This window comes from Nannobrachium achirus, assembly GCF_963921795.1.
Source record: "Nannobrachium achirus genome assembly, chromosome: 18".
NCBI lineage: Eukaryota > Metazoa > Chordata > Actinopteri > Myctophiformes > Myctophidae > Nannobrachium > Nannobrachium achirus.
Genome location: NC_137825.1, coordinates 47,236,644 through 47,242,959, shown reverse-complemented (window position 1 = coordinate 47,242,959; position 6,316 = coordinate 47,236,644).

Genomic DNA, 6,316 nt, shown 5'->3' with positions numbered 1-6,316 from the left:
CCAGGGTGCCCCGTCACCCACTTTGAAAACCCCTGTTCTACAGGTTGGTCAGGGTGCCTGTTAATTGGGGTGTCTTTTTCTTTTCCGATCGCCAAAATAAGCCTGGGTTTCCGAGGCTAATTGGGGTGTGGATTCTGTGGAACTCCTTATGCGCCGTGTCCTCACTGTCAGGTGAAAAGACATCTCACACATTGTAGGAGACGTGATTAGGAGTGGCAATTACAGGAGACTAGAAAGCATAATGACTAATATTGGGAGAACAAGTATCTAGTATTCACATCAGATACTGTACTAAATATGTATCTAATGGTAATGGGCATAAAGCAGTAGTTGGATTGGATAATGATAGAATTAAGCCCTAAATACAGAAGCACACTTGGAGCTTTCAGTATATGAGACTGTAGGATGTAACTTTAATCTTAATGCCATAGTGTGTTTAAGCTTACTTTACTGTATGAAAAGATGGTAAGAAACTTGAAATTAAAACATCTTACATAGTTCGGGGGACTATAGAAGACTAGTCACTTTTGACTAATAGGTTAGTCATTGGAAAAACTACTTCTTGATTGGAGGCACAATGTGTATTTTTGTTTGGGTGTCCTATGGAAGTGGGTGACTCTGAAGTGCATGACTGGAATATTTTTAGCCAGCAATGTCATTTAGTTGTCAAATATATTTAACTTGGAAATCCTTGTAATTTAGACAGATTAGTTCAACTTGAGGGTTTAGCTAATGGAAAATGTTAATTATATTATAGCTACATTTCAGCTGCTTTAGAGATTTATACAACACACGTCCCATGAATGTTGTGACAAGTGTATTCTACACTACAAATGGAAATACCTTGAGCAGGGTGAAAGAAAAATACTTGTTGCTGCTGGTCTTTGTAGCTGTCAAAGAATGGATGTGGGTGCCATGGTATTGGTCCGACATCTCATTGTTCCTGCATCCTATTAGTCAGAATCTGGTGAATGTTAACCTGGTAGAAATACTATGCCTAAACCTAAACCTAACCCTAAACTCAGTAAGACTATGCTTAAACCTAACCCAAACCCTAACCTCAGTAAAACTATGCCCAAACCTAACCCTAAACAAAGTACCGGTAGAACTAATGAGATGTAGGACTTATGGACAGTCCCCTGGATGTGCTCATTTGAAGGCAGAGTGTAGATGCATAAAATCCATTAATTATATAGCCTGTGGAACCCAAGTCTACTGGGGAACAAATAAAACCTCTATTGACAATGACATGCAATGAGGGTATACAGTATTAGTTAAGACCGGCCATTGTGCATGCATTGCTTTGTTTTCTTTGTTAGATGCACAGAATCCATTAATTATATAGCTGTGGAATCCAAACTCATAAAAACCCAAGTCTACTGGGGAACAAATAAAAGCCTTTATTAATTGGCTATTGACAATGACATGTAATGAGGGTATGTATATACAGTATTAGTTAAGACCGGCCATTGTGCATGCATTGCTCAAACTTTAGATGGATTATATTCAGGAACACACTCTGAAAGCACTCAAACCAAACACATTCAATCAATTAAAAATGCAATGCTATTGCGGTCTATTAATTTGCAGTGGGGGTGTGGTGGTGCAGCCTATAATGTGTCTGTGGGAGTAATGTACAGAGGAATAGAGAGCAAAGTGGTGGTGTAAGTCCTTCTCTTAAGTGGCACTGACTTCCCTTTTCTTTTCTGTCCATTCAGGATTCTCACACGTGCATGCCTATTTTTAGCATCTACCCTGGGTGTTGGTCAGGTGCATCTGAGAACTATGTTTTCCAGCCACAACAATGTAAGATGATTAAGATTACAACCTGTCCCCACCGCGCGTCCCCCCTCCCCCCCCCCCCCCCCCCCCCCCATCATACGATGTCAACAGATCAACAGAGATTAACAAACAGGTCAGAGGCCTGACAAATAGTTTTGGCTCAGATTTACTGTTATATACCAGCAAGCATGGTCAGGACCTGGACCAATCAGTGACATCTCGATTGGGGCCTGATCAAGTCAAACCATGACAGATCTGGCCTAGAATATCACCTGATTTCAACCAACATAAATCCTGCCCACGACGTCCTGGATTAATCAGAGACGTTTCTGATCAAAGCCATATAAATATATCATAACTAGTCAGATACTGTATGTCCCAGAATATAACCTTACCAGCTCATATTTCAACTAACATTACAAACAACAATAATCCTATAGTCCATATGACGTCAAGATCATCCCCATATGGGCTGTGATCTGGCCTAATGCTGAACGTCTCTTGAGTCACTGGAGGATGTTATCATAATGTCATCATGATGTAATTTGGCTTGCAGGGATGGGTGTTTGTGGGATGCTTGCTTTCAAAGAAAAGAAATACTCGATATGCCCATACATAGACATATATGCAGATCCAGTTGTCCACAGCCACAGATCCAACTTCAAACTCTGCGTGTGCATTGCCCTCTATCAAGTCTATCAAATCCACAGATCCAATAAATATGCCCATATAAAGGGTATTGGCATATTCTAATGACACCAGGGATCTCCATATATGGGCATAAAAGTAGACTGACAGATACAGAGATTTCTATATATGGGACACAGACAGAAGTGTACAACGGGTACTCTGACAAAGTCCCTGACTCTATGACTAAGACATTGGTCAGATCGGAGGTGTGACGTAAGTGTGAGGGCTGCATACTGACCCGAAACTCTAGTTGAAGAAAATCACATTCCACTAGACTAGACGAGATGTGCTGCAAAAGAAGATCATGATTTATTATCTGTGTGTGAAATAGAATCACCATTCATACAGTAGTAAATCTGTTCCACTGGCATGAGAGAACATTATCTTGAGTAAAAATGATTGATATGTCCAGCCCAATAGGAAGAGAGATTATCATTTATATTTATTTGTTGGTTATGCACTGAATCAAACTTATCTGGGACAAATGCCAAATTTCAAAGTGGCTTTGCTCAATTACTTCCTTTTTTTAGATCCTGGGCAATCTTAAGAGTATAGGGCTCATGCGTTTTGCTATTGTTGCATCGGCAGGATTAATTTATTATAATTATTTAAAGCAGTGTTTCTCAACCACTGTGCCTGGGGACCTTTGGTGTGCCCCTGAGAAGGGTCAAGTGTGCCCCTTGAAACTGCTTGAAAGCCAGTATTGTATTTATCATTTTAAAAATGATTTAAACTAGTGAAAACAGCCGATCTGCGGTGCGAGGCGTTGTGTGCTTGTAGATCTGCTGTTTTCACTACTGTTGTGCGACAGCCTTGTATGATGAAGCAGGGCTTTACTTTGCGAAGAAACGTAAGCATTTGAAACTTGGAGATACAAGGTTTCTTCCCGACAGTGACGATATTTACACCCCTGTGTTATGTTGGTGTTACCCATGGATTCTTAGGACATGAAAAGTGTGCCCATGCAGAAAAAAGGTTGAGAAACACTGATTTAAAGGATGGTGACTGTCAATTCTATCAATATATGATGCTGTCTATATGCATCTGATGTTAAGTTGTACTCTTATACTATTTCAGAAGCAATAGGCAGCCACTGCACTGCCTGGGGACCAGCAGCTCCAGCTCTATAAGGTCAGTATCAAGGGCACTGGCCGGAGTACATGTACCCAACATGCAAATCTTTTGGTGTGGGTGAAAACTAGGGATGGGACGATAAGCGATATTATCGTTTATCGTGATAAAAAACACTCAGGATAATCGTATCGTGGAGATAAAATCGTCCTCCGTCATGCACTGGGATCAATTCACCTTCTATTTGCCCGAGCTGCATATCCGGTACCACTTAAACCCTCTATTGGTAAAACATACACATACTTATAATATACGTACTTGATACAGTGTTTTTTCACTCTCCACCAAATCTCTTTGCCAAAAAATAGCCGATCTACAAGCTCACAGCGCAAATGTGGCAAATGTTCCGCCCCAGGATAATGGATGTTGGGGATAGTTTGATTATCGCAATAATATCGTAAATGGCGATTTCTTTGGTCACAATAATCGTGATATGACATTTTCATATCGTCCCATCCCTAGTGAAAAGCCACATGAACAGGAGAATGTGCAAACCCCATACCAAAGCCTCCAGTCCGATTCAAACCACCATGCCTAGTGACACCCACATAAACAACCAAGACCATACTCTTGGCAGGTATATACAGTATCGGAATGGTGCTTCGATTGAGTCATGCCCTTGTGAAGAATTCTCCCAATTCCCTCATCAATGATCACGCAGTTTAACGGATAAGGAATCCCTTTAATCTGAGTGATGGGAGGGGATAAACGGTACCACTGAAGGACATCAGTCTGATCCCTGTGTTCATCTGTCTAGAAAAACAAATGGGTATTTACAGTTAAGTGGATACACAGGGTATCATGTTACAGCAGGGCCCGTTGCAAACGCCAGAAGCTTATGTATACGACAACACAAGCCATCATAACACACCGGCCATAATGGGAGAGGCCACCCCCAACCCAAATCATGTCCCTTTGAGATCCGAGTAATGAGATTCCAGGATCAATATAAGAGGTCAGCAGAGAATAAGAAAATTAAATGAAATGGCATGCCCCCCAATTGCGTATTTCATTTCACATGCAAGAAACAATGTCTGTTTCCGACGCATAGTGCTGAGTCTCATGAATTGGCGGTCGCATGTTGTCGGTCACGGATAAGGCCCTACGCGGTACAGTAGGCTACGTACATGGAGGGAAGCCTGTGATGGTGGTGTAGAAATTACATCACGGGTGATGGGGTTTTACAGTGGCATGGTGGGGGGAGGGGTCCATTTATGGCATTGCTGCTGCTGCTACTGACTGAATAGAAGATGCAGAGGGGGCGGATGGATGGAAGGATGGAGATGGGGAGGGGAACAGGGACGTGCAGAGAATGCTAGAGAGGCAGGGGCTGACATTTCTAAAAGGGCCTTTTGGTGAAAATATCGAAAATAACCGACCCCCAAGCTGCGACGCGTTGTGAGCTGGGAGGTCGGCTATTCTCGGTGCTTGATACCACACTGAACTAACCGTTGTCAAGTCAATTCTGGAGATGTGGTTTATAGCATTGGATTTCTACACAGACTGGGCAATTCTTTCAACATAAGATGCTGAGTTCAAGTTCAGGAGAGTTTGAACGAGGCAATTCTCTTGAACGCTGCCTTCAGGTATGGCACGGAAAGAGGGCGTTTGCATTTCTTCTTTCACCATAGTAAAATTCTGCATTCATGGTCTGGAGAGGGCACTTTTTACCTAGGCGATGAAAGGGCAGGTGGCTCAACCCCCTTTGATGTCTATGTGTGCACCTGCCTGGAGGGGAAGAAAAGGCAGGGGAGCTGCGCACATGCACAACCTCTTTATGACTCACACACTCCGTCACTCTCATGCAGTGTTTAGCACACACACTATCTCTCTCTCTCTCTCTCTCTCTCTCTCTCTCTCTCTCTCTCTCTCTCTCTCTCCATGCTTGCTGGAGGGATTCTCTTCTCCCTCCCCCACCGCCACATGGACACGCAACCTCGCAATCTCTCACTCATGTTCCACATCACTTCTGCATATCACAGCTCACTGTAAACTATATACCCTCCACTTTGTGGTACTGTTCAGGTTCCAGAATACATACTTTTTCAACATAGGTAACATTGAGTAGGCCTATTTCATTATTTGGGCAGGAGAGTCAGAGAGATATCATGTGGAAAATCTCAATACATCCTAGATTTTTACTGTGCAAGTTTTAAATTCCTCGCATTAATATAATAATATCCTTTTCTTATTGGATAACACGAATATGATATGCGGGATTAACTATATTGCAGTAAATTTGCATCCACATTCCACACCCTTTATAATCAGCCCCCTCATTTCATCCTCTCTGATGCTGAAGGAGGGAGCAGTGGCGTCAGTTCAGAAAAAGCTATGGTATGGCAACATGACTGGTGTCCTGCACGCGCGCGTTTTCATACCTTAGCAACAGGCACGATTACAGTACATTTTATTATTTCCCCCCTGTAGCCAAGGTATGACAGCTGCCATAGCTTGCCATACCCAATTGACGCCTCAGGGAGGGAGCCTTCGATATCAAAGGGAAAGCCTGCAGCGGAGCATTCCAAATGAGTAGGAATGACCTTCAAACGAAAACGAATGGGCGAATGAGATGAGATAAAAGATTTTTGCGTGTCGGATAGAACGGTGTAAATTTGTTACCGCAATGCTTTCGTTTAACACGCGCACTGCGCGCTGCGGTAAATGATTCACGGAGCGACCCGGGACCCCCGCACACAGCACGGAGAATGGT